The sequence below is a fragment of the Bombus pascuorum genome, chromosome 3 (assembly GCF_905332965.1).
Source record: "Bombus pascuorum chromosome 3, iyBomPasc1.1, whole genome shotgun sequence".
Taxonomy (NCBI): Eukaryota; Metazoa; Arthropoda; class Insecta; order Hymenoptera; family Apidae; genus Bombus; species Bombus pascuorum.
In genome coordinates this window covers 688,548-703,946 of record NC_083490.1, presented here as the reverse complement: position 1 = coordinate 703,946, position 15,399 = coordinate 688,548, and the positions used below count along the sequence as shown (strand labels likewise).

Genomic DNA, 15,399 nt, shown 5'->3' with positions numbered 1-15,399 from the left:
TTTAGGGGTATGGATGCGTAGTTTGCCCGAGCAACGCCAGTCGAACACGCGCGTGTATATATGATAAACAACTGGAACGCGTGACGCACGCGAAATTCAAAATTCATTTAGCTCGTGAAGCGCGTCGGTATGTCGATACGCGAGGCGTGGAGTTTCTCGCGTGCATCGCTGCACATTTATGCAGAGCGTGCAACGAGACAAACTGAGCTCCCTCGGTTGCCTGCCTCTCTGCCTGCCTCTCTGCCTGCCTGCCTGCCACCCTGCCACCCTGCCACCCTGCCGTTGGCTACATGCCGTCACTATATATACGAATGCGTACCGACGTTCATTCGATTTCAGCCTCCTAAACGGGCAAGTCGCTTCGTACGCGTCCTTCCGACATTTATACAACCTAACAAGCTCTACTTCCGATACTTTCCTCTTTCAGCTTCTATCGATTGCACTTTTATTCCGGCTTTTCTTTTTGGCACAGTTCCCACACACCGTCGAGTATACGCTCGTCGTCTTATATTTCTCGCAAACGGTCCATGAAGCGCTCGTAAAGCGCGTAAATAACTTGCGACTGTAGAGCAGATGCAGAAAATGCGTGAAAGTAGAAATATACCGAATACGGTTACGATTACGGTTCGTTCGAAGCGCGTTAGCGTTCGAGATGTACGAGTTTGAAGTACATCGTTTGAAGTACGCGTGTTTCGTAGGCGAGGCATACTTCACCCGTACAAGGATATTCCATTTTGCCACTGATCGAAATTACAAGAAATTTCTCGTTGCGTTTCAAGAGTGTTATTTGTCTACCTGAAACGACTTTTATAAAGCGATTTGTCGCGCGAGTCGTCAAGAGTGTAAGCAACGTGGCCGCTTAATCTTCTTCTCTCTCGAGCGATTCGACAAACCGAGCAACGTTTTGTTATAATCGCGTGGCAAGCGGACGAGAAGCAGAGGGATTATTAAACGGCGGCGCATTAGAGGCAGGCAAAGTGACCACGAGCACGCAACGGTCAAAGCAACGTTCGTTAGTGCTCACACCTGTTCGCGCGCTATCGAGTCATTTTCATCGAAGCAACGACCAACTCGGAGCGATCGATCGTCGACAGGAAATTGTAGTTTCTTTTCTTTACCACGTGTCTGATGCGATAGTCTCGTCGAGAGGCGGATAAGGCGCTGCTGACATCGTCAGAGAATATCGATTCAGATCGCGCTGTTTCACGATGATTCGCGAGTTCCGCGTACTTTGCTCGAAACCGACGAAGCTTTATCGAGCACCTGGATAGGAAACGAAAGCGCCGACCACGACGGCGAAAGAATCGATGGATCGTCGGATCTGTCGATGTATAAAAACGGAATTGCGGCTGTCGCGCCGTATTTCGAGAGCGTTGTCACGGTCGAATAAAACTTTGAATCGGTAGGCGTAGATTAGATATTTCGAGATTTACGTGGATCGCGCGTCCGTGTGTGTATTCATGTCCATAGTGCATGGTTGTGCGACGAATCGTCGCGCGATTGGTAACCAATTTAACCAGCGCCAGCGAAATGGCAGAGCACTCGTGTCGGCTTTGATGCTATTGCGCCACTGGCTCGTTAGAAGTGGTTGCGGTCACGCGATAGTCGGACCATCTAAATCTCTCGCCTTCTACGTTCCATCCTACGCTGCTACGTATTTTACGCGCGAAAGGATTAAGCTTGTAACGAGTGGAGCGCAGAGTCGCGAGACCGATCGAATCGAGCGGATTTTGTTCGATGGAACGTGAAACACAAACTCGCGATGCGTACGCGCGCTAGGTTAAGGAATGCCTTTGCGAGTAGACGTTTCGAATGCGACGATGCAAAGTCGCACGGTCGAACGGCGTCGTGAAAGCAAAGTGTCGTGCAACGCTTTAACACAGGAGGATGCAATCGGTGTTTACCGACGGGCGTAAAAGCCGAGCGAAGCTTACCGTGGAAAAAGAACGAGCGGACCGCTCGATCGGCTTTCATTCCGTGCGAGAAAACTTTCCCTGGAATCTTTCCTTTTATCCGCCATTTATCTCGTTCACCCGAGTATACTCGCCGTCCGCCATGCCAGCCAATCTCGCGAATTTAACGCTCCTCGTCGTTACGAACGCCACACTCTTTTTCCTTCTTTCGCAGCTTCTCGAATGGAAAACTCGCGCTTCGTTCGTTACGCTAGACGCCGGCTTGCCCCGTACAAAAACCGGAATCGTCCTCTCGTCCACCGCCTACTCCGACACGTAATAAACGAATTTTCTCGCTCGCTGAGAGGGTATTATTAAAACGATGTCCGTATTTTTCAACTTCTTGCGTAACACGGTCTAACCATTAAGTGGAAAATGTCTCGTTCGTAACCGTCTCTGACTGGGCTCGGGGTCACCGTAAACTTTCCTCCACTTAGCAGTCGCTTCTCCACCAACTCTTTTTCCCCTCGCTTTTTTCCCTTTCTTTCCCCCTTTGACAGTCGAAAGCTACCGTTCGCGCGTCTCAACGTCTCGCAGTCCTACGAAACACACCGTCTCGAACGATTAGAGGTCGCGTTAACGGACGATATCGCTCGCGCGAAATTCAACGAAGAACCAAAGCGGAATAATCAACGACGTCCTTTACGGAACTCGCTCGACCAGCGTCTCTCGCTTTTGTCGCCGCTTCGTTTTCCTTTTTTCGCCCGACGCGAAAACCGTTTGCAGGATACGCGACTCGCTTTATAACGCGTTAGGTTTATCGCGAGAGAAGTCGTTGCCTCGGAACAAAAACCTTTGTCCCAGTTTTGCCGTGGATACGACCGTACGCGTACGTACGACTGCTGGAGGACCGCTAACGATTTCCTTCGCAAACTCACCGGATAGCCAGCTTTGCCGCGTATCTAGAGGACTGCAAGTTTCAGGAATTAAGCGGGCAAGCTACCGTGCCTTTTATCCTTTAAAAGTCGTTAAAGCGAAACGGTTAGCAAGGGATAAAATTTCATCGGGAAGAGAAAGAAAAAGAAAGTTAAGCGGAGCGATACAAACGCGAAGGATCGTTGTTTCCTCTTAGCCGTTGCGCTCGACCAATCCCAAAGGCAACGACGTCGCTTCGCTGGACCAACGAAACGTTGCAAACTGCCTAGAATAACCGTTCGAAAGCCAGATTAACATCGAGTTTCGTCTTTTCGAAGACTGGCACGGTACGTTGGTCGCTGGTGCAGAAAGCCACATCTATCCATACTCTCGATACAGCCACTCGACGTTGATGGACGAGACGGTGAACGCGATTGAAAAAGTGCTTGGAAAATGACTGGAACGCGCCATACGTCTTTCTTTTTTCCGCTCCAAGCGTTCGTTTTCATCGGCCGGACAAGAAGCAAATTACGCACATTTCCTTTTCCTTTTTTCTTTTCTATTTTTTCTTCCCCCAGCTTCGTCCGACCGAATGCAAACACGTTTCGACGTCTTTTTCGTCCGTTTTTTATTCTCCGGGCATTTTCGAAGAAAATTCCACGCCAGCACGTTTAATTTCTGAGCCGGACACGCGTTGCGCGTACTACGAACGACAGAATCTTTTTGTCCATCGATTTTCTTTTCTCGCCGTTACTCACGGCGAAACGTTATCTCGGTGTACGACCTTTGCCGCGGCCGTGCGTTTCCAGACACCTTCCGCATTCGCGGTACCACTTTCAAAACATAATACGATAGCGGCGTGTCGAGTACGCTTCGCTTTGCTTTTCTCCCTATCTCGTATTCGGAGACAAAAATTCGACGAAATTTCTATCTACGACTCCAAGCTAGGAATTCTCGAGAAAGAGAGGCCGGGAAAAACTTCGATCAAACAACTTCAGATCGGCGAAGCTGGCGAGATTTTTAGGTTTCTCCGAGCGTCTTTGATACCCGCCGACGTCGAGTTTTGTAAATGGCGAACGTTCTTTCGAAAGGCAAAAGAGAGAGAGAGAGAGAGAGAGAAAGGAGGAAAGTAGATCAGGCTAACGCGAGCCCTTCTTTTAACGAGTGGAACGCCGTTTTTCGACGTTATATCTTTTTCCAGCCTACCGTGGCAGACGAGAGCTTTCAGTCAAGTGGAAATTGCGATAGCGCGGATTTCGCGGTCGCTTTACCGTCCACCTTGCCATCGTCCCGATCTCGGGAAACCTACGAAAACCTAGGTAGATCGGATCGCGATGGTAAAATTGTGCTTCGGATTTCTTCGTCTCGGAGAACGTCGTTTTCGAAGATCGATAAACGATGCAATGATAAACTGCAACCGATGCGATTGCTATTGCGATCGATCAGCGTTATAAAGTTGCGATATAAAGTTTCAAAGCATCGACGAACCGTCATTTTTCTGCCTCGCGGCCACGTTCGAGGCTTTCCTCTCAAAATATGTAACGCAATTTTTCCTCTTTCCTCCGAGCGGATGAAAGGGGACTCGAGAAAGCTTCTTAACCTGAAACTGTTTTTCTTTGCTGATAAAACGTCGGTGATTTTTTCCGAAACTATATCTCTCGAATACCGTGAGAGATAGAGTTTCTATTTACGGTAAAAACGGCTGCTTGGTATTATATGTGTATCGGACAGATCGTCCAGCTACCGGTCGTTTCCTTCGAAACGTCGAAATCTAAGCCAACGTGGAAATTTGCGTCGAAAGACGAGCGGGCAGTGGTTCTTGGTTCGTTGGAAATTTCTACGATTTTGCGCGAGGCGCCAAGTCGGACGGAGGTGTGCGCGCGAGAAGTAATCGCGGCAGGCAAGGCCACTCGAAAATATCGCGGCGAAAGAAAGCGAAGTAGGTAATTAAAGAAGAACCGGTGGATTCCTGGATGGGCGCTCTCGCGGCTGTAACGTTTGCTCGCCGTGACATTTGCATTTCGCGGAGGAACGAGGCGCGGGAACGCGAACGAAAAGTACTCGAGCCCGATGGCGAACGCCCGCCTCTAGAACGTAACGCGCTCGAACGCCGGGAAAGGGAGAAAATCTTCGGCGAGTTCTCGACGCTTTGGCTTCCGTAGACGAGCCGGAAGACAAATATGCTCGAGGACGAGCTCGACGAACTCTTCGGAGAAGACGAGTCGCTTTAAATTCAAAAGTAACTATTTGCGCTCTCGCTTGTTTGCGCTTAAATTAATTTGCGTTAACGGCTCGAATTTGGCGGGTCAAGCGCTGCTTTTCGCTCTGCTGCTTTTACGCGGTCAAACGTTTTATCGCCATTTTCCTTCTCCATCGAACCGTTTACGAGCTTGTCTCTGCGCGGTGGACGCGCGATCGCGTACCGTAAGAGGCGGCGATGAAACAGATTTACTCTTACTTACGAGCAGCGAAGGCATTCCCCTCTCGGTTGGAACGGCGCCAGGTTTAGGTAGAAACAGCCGTTCGAGGTCGGACGAATTCCAGCGATCGGTCTTCGCCGTCCCCTTTAAATTACCTTAGCGCGTCCTTCGTGGATCGCGCGCTTATCGTTCGTTCCCTATCTCCGGAATTAATCTGATCGGCTTCGGAGACTTTGCCCGGGAAAAAGCGCTCGCAAGAAACGGACGCAGACGGAGAATAGGAACGGGCCGCGCGACGCGTTAAACCTTCTCTTCTACCTCTTTCGTCGCGGAATATTTCCGAGGGAAGCATCAGCCGCGTCTTTCGTTCCCGATGATTCGATATCGGGCTACGTGCCGAACGTTGGGCCCTTCGCTTTCTTGTTTCCCGTTTCCGGACTCGGACACGAGCAACCAATCCCGATCGGGCTTATCGATCTCGAGTGCCGTCTCGTTCCGTTTACGGGATAGCGATCGAATTCGTGAAACGATTTTTCACGACCAGGGGATGGGCGAACATCGGCCATAAGAGCGGATAATTAACGAAATCACTCGCGCACGAAAGCGTCGATATCGAACGGTGCCGCGCGACAATTTCGTTGCGCGAAAATATACCGGCGAACAATGAAGAAGAACGAGAGAGAGTAAGAGAGAGAGAGAATGAAAGAGACGGCCATGGCATGGGCGAGGCGCGGCAAGGATCGAAGAGACTAGGGCGGAGAAAACAATGTCCAGTCTCTCTGTTGTCGCATAACGATTGCGTTAATTCGTTGGCTCGGCCGCGACTATCTAGAGAGGCAGAAACGAGCGTCGCGTGCAGCCTTCCTCTTATTCCGCAGCGGTGCATTGTGAACGATGCACGAGCGACAAACGCGAGCACGACAAAAGCGCCGTTGCCGTCGGAGAGAAAGAGAGCCGGCGCAGTCGTGGAAAAAGGGTAGCGGGACTGTCGTCTAAAACTCGTAGCGGTGCCGCGAAATAAAAGAGAAGTCGCGAAAAACGAAGGACGGAGGTCGGAGGTCGGAGGCCGGAAGACGCCACGAGGCTAGGCCGTATTGCTACTGCCATTTCCGGTAAAAGGAGTACCAGAAGTTGCGAGCACGAAACCTTTCCATCGCAACGCCCGTTCACGGTTCGACGGCCAACCCCGCGCCACTACCTGTTCACTACTCGTTCGACTCTCAGACTCAGATTTCTCTTCCACGATGCTCGCGTCTACCGATACCGCTTACCAAACACGGATAACGGGCACTTTGGTGTCGTAGAGAAGCGACGCGATCACCGCAGACTCGGATATCGAGGCCAGTTGCTCGATTTTCAGCACGATCGAACCGGTATTAAACGATCTCTGGCGATCGAGTCGAGGCCTGGATCAAAGTTTAACATCGAACCCGATAGCTGTCTCTCGTACTCCGCAGTGTCCGGTTTACGCGATCGTTACACCAAGGCTGCTGCATAATGTATGCACTTTCGCGCGCCGCGATCGCTAATTCGCGCTTAATCGAGTAGCGTGCGTCGCTCGCGCGATTCTCTCGGCTCGCTGTCGCACGCTTCTCGTCGTCTCGTTTAAATTTTCTCGTTTTCCGATCGGAGGAGCGGTCGCTCGAATTTGTAATTGATTCACGTGCACGTGTAACACGATAACGTCGCACGGATACCTTTATATCGAATTCAAGGAACACCGTCGTTTTAAAAATGTAAAAGAAAAGTGGAAAATATAGGACGATCGCCGGCTGTAACTCGGCGCGTCAAGAGTATCGTTTTGTTTATACATTTTACATGCGTGTCGGACGAACGAAAAATATCGCCGTTATTCGCGAAACGCAGACACGTGACAAACAACGACGCTAGAATTTATCAACAATAGCGAAATCTTTTGGAAAAAATAAATGTTTCCGCCCGGGATCGAACCGAGGACCTTCCGCGTGTTAGGCGGATGTGATAACCACTACACCACGGAAACTGGTTGAGAGCGGAAGAAATCTTTGCGAATCTCTGGTTGAATTTAACCCGATGCTTCCTTTCGTTGATCGCGGAACGTTGCTTTAACGAAGCGGATAATAAGAGCGAAACGCGCGCCTATGCCGTCTATCCGTGTAGGAGTCGCTGTACGAGTGGGTGTAAGCAGTAAATGCGGTCGCGGGGGTATTTTATGTCGCATGAAATTGAAATGTCACGAGCGTCGTTTCCGTATCTGATAACAAAGCGCAATAACACACACGACCGCGCAATAATGCACACGCGTGTATGGCCCACCTACGTGCTTACCCGACACGCACGAACCGGATAATATCTAATTTCGGATAGAAAATAAAGCAAAGAGAGAGAGAGAGAGAGAGAGAGAGAGCAAAGCCATCCGATCTCTGGCCACGCTTTCAGAAAGTGTCGAAAAATGTTCAACGAAACAGAGAACTGGTACGTATCGCGGGATAGAGGTTAATGGGAGTCGATAGCATGGCTCGTTTAATTCATTCCGCGACCATTGCTCGGTGCCGTATACCTTTTCTGTAAACGTTGCGTAATTACCGCAAAAAGTAATCTAACCCGAGACCTCTCGTATAATTAAACCAACATTACGGAATTTTACAAGTCGCATAGCATAGCATAGTTGTATAGCTCGGCTTGATTTGGCCAGATTCGACGTTAGTCGGCGGCTGTGCTTCGATACACACACGCGCTCCTCTCTCCGCTTCTCTTCTTTGCCTTTAAATATTCACGGTTTAATCGAAACTTTCGTCTTATCGTTAGGAGCCGGGCTCGTGGATTGGCTGTCAGTCGATCGTCGATTCGATCCACCGAAGCTGTTCGCTCGGATGACGGGGCTGCGAACTCGTAGCCCGAGCGCTACCCCGAGGACTCGTTCGGCCAAGTAACGTTCCAACGATCGCGAAAAATCTTCGTGCCAGAAAATCGATTTTTCACGATCGCAGCGAACATTCGCGATGTTTCGAAATTGAGATTCGATCGATAATCTTGTTCCTTTTCGGAACGAAGAGGTGGGTCGCATCGACCGTCGCGAAGGGTAATAGAAACGAAAAGATCCAGAGCAAAGCTTATTACGTAAAGATTATTACGTTCCTTCGAGAACGGCTGACAGGGGATGGCCGAGATGAGAACTTTTGAAAAATGACGATGACCCGGTTACGAAAGGACGCTTGCCACTCGCCAGAATTTATTACAGCTTCAAAATTTATCATTCCGCTGGAACGAAAGCATTCTCAAGTTTTTGTTTGTTTAACGAAGTTAAATCGGTCGGCGAGTCAACGTTCCTTGGAAATATCCATCACGGACCAACGCGAACCTCTTCGCCTTTCTGCTAATTACGCTTAACGAAAAGATCCTCCGTTCGATGTTATTCCACGCGATAACCGTTCGTTCAAAGTTCCTTTCAACCGGACGTTCAGATAGCGCGATACCGAGTCGATTCGTTTATCGACAACTTTCGGTACTCGCTCTGTTTCGCTCGCGCTGGTTTTCCTCGCGGAGATCGATTCAAGCGGAAACATGGAAATAAAAAATAAACGAGAAGTCATGGAGACAGGGTTTCGCAGAGAAGACCGGCTATCGTACGGCTGGTCTCGCGTCGATAACAAAGTGGCGGTAAAAACGAACGGCGCGACGATTTACACGCGAATTTGTTACTCCGCGTTCTCTCTGTTCGCCGAGCGGCAAATAATTTAGACGCGTGAAATTATCGCACGATGTTCTCTGGCCAAAGTGGGTGTCGCGAGAGCGAACGAACGCGAGTTCCAACGAGCCGGCTGGCCGTGGCCGTTTTGTCGTTTTACGAGTGCGGTATCGGCCCGGTTTCTAATAGAAGGGCGGCCGAGGAAGGGCGAAACTGGTGCGCGGCAATCAACGGCAAATTTATAACGTAAATCGGCTTCGGTTACGACATAATTCTCTCCGACTGGCGATGCATTAAAACGGACGCATATTTGCGGCGACTGTTTCCTCGTAGCTGCATTAAAATATTGATTAACGCAACGCTGCGGCAACCGAGCGCACGCGGGTCAATGCAAACGGTTTTGCTTAATTAATTAATCGGTCGCGCCACTTTCCCTAATGAATTTGTCGCGCAACCAGGAATTTCCTAGAATCGTTCGATGTTGCCTCGCGGCTTTCTACCAAACAATTTCCACCCCACCGTCGATCGATCGTGTTTTATATTCTCTCCCGTTTATTCTTCTTTTTTCTTCTTTCTTTTTCTCCTCTTTTTTGTTGGGACACGCCGATATACCGATGGAACCGTAGCGCGACTCGTTAAAAGTAAGCACGGTTTCTGACCCGCAAACCCGACGAGGATGTTGCAGTGTCACCGATAATACGCACGCGCCCTTACTACAGCCAGGTTACTACAGCGAGATCTAGGAAATTTTAGACTACGGACTCGAGCGGTTAAAGGTCGAGATGAAATTTCGGTCAACGATGAACGAACGAACGCGTCTGCGATTCGCCAAGATCATTCGAGATTCTGACGTCAACGAACGAAAGAAGCGACCGAAAAGGAATCGGGTCAGCACAGAAATAGACGTATGTGCGTGGTTACAATGCACGTACGTCGCGACAAAACTGTCTCGCGGATGTACTTTCGCGTTCGCTCGCTTCGAATCTCTTCGTTCGTGCGCGTACCGATGAACAAGAAACGGTTCCCGCCAGACGTATCCCGATGAATCAACGAATTCGTTGAAACTGCACGAAACGAAGCTTTCGAACCGAAATAAGCGACTGGTTTTTTCTGTTTTATTTTATTTTGGTTATTTTACAATTTGTCCTTATGGACATTTGGTAAAGTGTTATATATCCATCCGTCCATGTCGGCCGCTCGCAACCACAAAGGCGTAACGAGGAAATTTATGCCGTATTTACAGCCCACGATTACTCTACGGGTTAATAGAGGGGACTGACCGATTCGGAGAAACAGGAACGGCCGATCGTATGGTAACGCTCGTTTCGTTATCGCGATTCAAGTTGGCGTCGACGATTTTGTCGCGTGATCTTCGAGTTTCGTTGGAGAAAGAGGATCGATCGGACGATCGTAGAGACAAAAAGATCGCGTACGGATATTTGCCGTTTCGAATCGCTCCTACTTCGACGCTGTGAAAAACGCAACGATCGTTCCAAGTTCGTAAGCCAGCGTTCAAATACCGGTTTAACGAACAGTTTCGACGAACCGAATCTGCGTTCGGATTGCGCGCTTACGAGCTGCGAGTTACGTACTTGTCGCGTGCTGGAGCAATTTTCACGGCAGTTTGCGAAGGCGATACAGCTGGACGTTTCATCGTACAGCGGGTAGACAGGATGGGAACCGATCGCGCATAAAATTTCATCGTAAATGAAATGCTCTTTTCTCGGCAGAATAGCCGTCGCTGGGTCGTAACGAGGATTTTATCGTGGACACGGTACGTTTATAGAGGCAATTATCGTCATTGCCATTAATTTCCACTCGATCGACACGAGCATAATGGCGGGCAGGAAGGCAGAAAGGCAGGCCGAGGGCGATTCTGTCAGGCTTTCGCTTTATTCGCTGCCAGTCGCCGCGGCCGAGCGGAATTATCATTGTTCCCCTGTCGAACAATCATTTTCCTCGAGTGCCTGCCGCTCGTCAATAAACGCATTTCCGTTTTCGCCTCGATCACCTCGCGGTAACGCGACGCTCGTTCATCGTTCGCCGTTCATTGCAATCTCGCACGACGTTCCAATCTATTGGCCACCGGCCGCATTATGCACGCGCTCCATCCTCTCGTCGTACCCCCGCGACTCGCCACGCTCCGTAACGCTAAGGACGCTTTACCGTCGATAAAGCTGTTGCGATAATCGCGTTATCACGCATTTCCGAGAACCACCTATCCATCGCTTTTATCGCTTCATCGTCGCGACTCTCGCCCCATCGAAGAAAAGGAGAAGAACGTGCGCGTTCGACCGAGCCTACGCGTCTTTCGCGCCGTTCTATTCCCATCCTTCGTCTATTTCGAAGCTGGACCGATTTAACGCCGAGATCGCCAGCTTTCGCGAAAAACGATCGCGTTTCGGGTCGCGCTTTTTCCCCGCGATCCCTTCGACCGCGAATTTCCATGCAAGCTCGTACTTGTCGCTCCTCGCGTTTTATCTTTTCCCGGAGGAAAGATGCAGCCGCGTTGACGACGTTTCTTAGGTAGCGGAACCGCAAGGTGCCGCGTCGAGCCGTAAAAACCAACGGTTTACGACCACTTTTACGATTACGAACGTACGCGTGTCTGCGTTTACGAGGGCCTCGTATTTGAATTTCGTGGCTTGTCCGCGACATAATGAACGCGCGCTGAAAATCTTCTCTAACGTCTTTATATCGCTTTTCGCGTGTAGGCGAATTTAAGAGGATACCGACGCTGTCACGCGAGCTTCGCCCGGTAATCTCGTTAGAGACGAAGCACGTAATCTAACCACCGTCCGCCATATTTTCCCACGATATAACGTAAATAGGGATAAAACCGTGATATCCTTAATTCGAGTTTCATCGAGACCGAGCTTCGTCGCTTTTCCCGCCAGGGAATCTTCTTCTTCGTATATCGTCGACCGGACCATGTACGCACTGCGAACAAGGTTCGTACGATTTGGCGAAAGAAAGCGTAGCCGCATCTGGCTGGTAAAAGGAAAAATAGAAGACTCGCTTATGCTTCGTTGTCTCGCTGGATCTGCCACTGTGGCACACGGTGAATAAACGAATACGCCTGGTGTACGTGGAACGACGAGACGAGTTCTCTCTCTGTCTCTTTATACCGGTCCTCGACGCATTGTCGACTAAATGGCAGTTCGCTAGGTTACATCGACTTGCAGGCAAGAAGAGGAACGCCAATTACGGATATTTTTATTTTATGTCTACTTTTATTATATTTTATAACTAACAAAGTTGTTGTTCTGTTGTTAAATTCGGAACGATATTCAGCAAGATATAGAAGGTATTTGTTTCAGGGATACGCGTGCGTGTTGATTTATAGGAAACTGCGAAGAAGAGCAGTATCCCTCGAAAGGTGACTAAACATACGGCGAAATTTCTAGCTTCGTAGCTTCGGAGTGGTAAATCGCGGAAGAAGGAATCTGAAAGTCGCAACGAAACGCCTTTAAAGACACGGTTCGTTGTCTAGGAAGAGCGTGGCGTCCGTAAGAGGGACGAAGAAGCGGCAGTCCGGTTGGAGTAATTAGGAAAGTTACAGCCACGGCTTGGCCCGTTATTAAAAGCGGCCAGACCGCGTCCCTTAAATCGAAATTTATATCCGAGTCCTCTTTCGGGCATACGCTCTAGGAAGCACGAATTTATCATCGGAAATTTCAGACAGATTTTAATTAACCCGTTTCGCTTCGTCTAGCCATGGTCTCGCGTTTCCTTCGTTCCTCCTAATTTTACTTCGTTTCGAGCAAAGTCGCGCCAAACACCGTTCTCCCGTCTTCCTCTCTCTTTTTCTTTCCTTTCGTTCAATTTGGCGGTCAACTTTACCGACGTTTAAAGCGTGTGACGAACGTTTCGCGAATCTTTGCGTTGTAAACATTCCCTTCGTTCCGCGGATTTTAGAAAACTTTAGATTCTTGCGACGAACGATCTCGAGAAACGCGGCCGGTCGTTACCGTCGACGAATTTCAACGCCTGGCGGAACAGCTCCGTGTTGAGACGGCCGTCGAACTGTACGCGTATAGGCAGAGGGAACAACAGATCGCGATTCCACGAGAGAAAGATAGTTCGATCCTTTTTGCCCGCAGAACGCTGTATTCGTGCGGCGTCTTTGTCGGTCGTAGGTATCGGGGCACCTCGATACAATTATTGGAAAACTCTAAGGAATTTTACACGTTGGTTAAAAGGATTATACTTTACGTAATCATAGGCCGTATCGTAATTGGCTTCGTCTTGCAAGCGAACAAACCTCGTATACGCGCGATTAGCCGACCAGTTGCAAAGTTGTCTCCAAGTTGGCGCGAGAATCAAGGCAATCGCGAACATCGTGTCCGAGTATAAACCGTTGCTATTCTTAGAAGACCGGTGTACCTATCGTCCGTGTTCTATAGATAGCGACTGGGAGTTGGCCAGAATTGCCCAGCAATGAAATTTTGACCAAATAAGGTCGGTTTATCGACTCCGGTAAATACCCAGAGTGCTCTCGAACGCGGTCCAGTCTATATCGTGGTCTGCATCGCGAACGACATCGTTTCACAGTCTCGTTAACGTGTACATCATTTTTTCTCTCGTTTTCCTTTTTTCTGGTTTTCCTCCTTCCTTTTTCAAATATTCGTACGAACTAGACTCGTCTCTATGGATGCCAAACGCAGACCCATTATAATCCCCGACACGCGCCGAGCATTCGTTGTCATTTATCTCTGACACCGTGCACAATACGCGTAATCCTCTTGCGCTTTCATCCCGCTCCCTTTAATATCGCGGCTATTTGACACAAGCTGATATATCTCTTCTTACGAGTGTCCGCGAAATCGGCGTTTATTCGCAATTTTAATATCGCCAGGCTCCGAAAAAACGTGAATCGTTGCACCTCCTTGTCAAAGTTCGAGCGTAGATCGGCGCAACTCGACAGGCGGTTACCGTTCGAGAATCTGCGTCCTTTACGACCGAGATCTACCCCGAATTCGTGCGATTTCCACGAAACGATTCGCGGAAACAAGGGCGAAGGCACGAAAACGAACGTTCCATCGAAGAGCAACGACGGAGAAAGCGCGAAACTTTCGCCAAGTTTCGTCGGTACGGTCGAATCGCGGGGACGAGGGGAGATCTCTGGCTGGTTGAAAAGCGCTCGTCTAATGCGCGAAATACTTGCCGCAGAAGTTCGATCGAGTCCCGCGACGAGCGAGTTAAACAAGAAGCTGTCGCTTCGACGAACCGACTCGTCGTTCCTTTCGCTCCAAAGCTTACCTGTGATTATTCGAGGATCGAACGAACGATGCGTTGCGCAAACGCGGACAGAACTTAACTCTCTCTCTCTCTCTCTCTCTCTCTCTCTCTCTCTGAAGAACGGAATCGTTGCGGAATTATACCAGAAATGTTATACCACTGTTCAGCAACAGTTGGTGAAGCGGAAGTTTGCCGGTGACACGGCTAAAGCTGACTACCGCGAGAAGCGTTACGCGGATCAACGTATTCCTATTTCGCTGTGTCGTCGAATCGACCAAGAAAGGATAACTTTCCCCTTTCCCCCTCTTCCTCCCGAATTATCCTCCTTCGCTCCGTTCCGTTGCCTCTTTTTCCTGCGTTATCTTCAGCGTCTGGATCCTCGAACGATCTCCCGTTTCTTCTCTCCGGCGATTCGTCCAGCATCTCGGTTTCTCGAGGGCAACGCGCGACCCAAGTGGCCATGAACTATGCGCGATTCCCTTCCTTCGAGATACGTTAACGAATCCGACGAATATATCGAAATCGTTATCCGTCTTTCGTCTGGATTCGCCGGTCAACGTCTAACTTCTCTTTGTCTAAGGGTTAATGCTCTCATCGATTAGGACGGTCCTTTCTCTTGGTCGAGCGAAGCGTTATACCGGCTCACGAGCGTTTCTTCATAATTGAAAGTAACGACGCCTCTTGGCCTTAATCGACCATCTCGGTCAGAAGCAACGACTAATTGCTATCCGATTCCTCGTCGAATCTTATAGCACGCTGTTGTCCGTCGTTCGAATTAGTTCGGATTAGTCGACCGTGTCAAACTTGCTATAGGAAGGTATTCGCGATGTACGCTATCGTCTATAAGCGATCTATAAGCGATCTATAAGCGATCTATAAGCGTCTAAGCGCGATTTCAAAATTTACTCGAAACGAAACCCTTCGAACCGATTTTCCTCTTCGACCTTATCTCGAACAACCAACGACGGAATACGCGCGAGTATACACATTTTGGATGTACTGTTGAGATACAGTGCTGGACAAAAGTATTGGCACAGCAAGATTGTTATGATACAAATGCTTATAACTATTAAACAAATTGATTTAAACAAAAAACTTTTTGACGTATTTATTTATTATCTATCCTAGTTTATTACATAACAAGAGCAACAATATAAATAAAATAATACGCAAAATAATAACAAAAATATATTTTTTGAACATTTTATGGGTGGACAAAAGTATTGGCACAGCATGGAACAAACAATGTATCGTCGCCGTTTTC

General features: G+C 49.0%; 1 protein-coding gene and 1 non-coding gene across 2 annotated transcripts in view; one reads left to right on the top strand and one right to left on the bottom strand.

Annotated features, from left to right (window-relative positions):
* The window catches only part of LOC132905231 (uncharacterized), a 58,304-nt gene that overhangs the window by 17,154 nt on the left and 25,751 nt on the right, over positions 1-15,399 (top strand). The gene's annotated exons all lie outside the window — the stretch shown is intronic.
* Trnav-aac (transfer RNA valine (anticodon AAC)) lies at positions 7,157-7,229 on the bottom strand. The gene has a single exon. It is a non-coding gene; the product is annotated as a tRNA-Val (tRNA).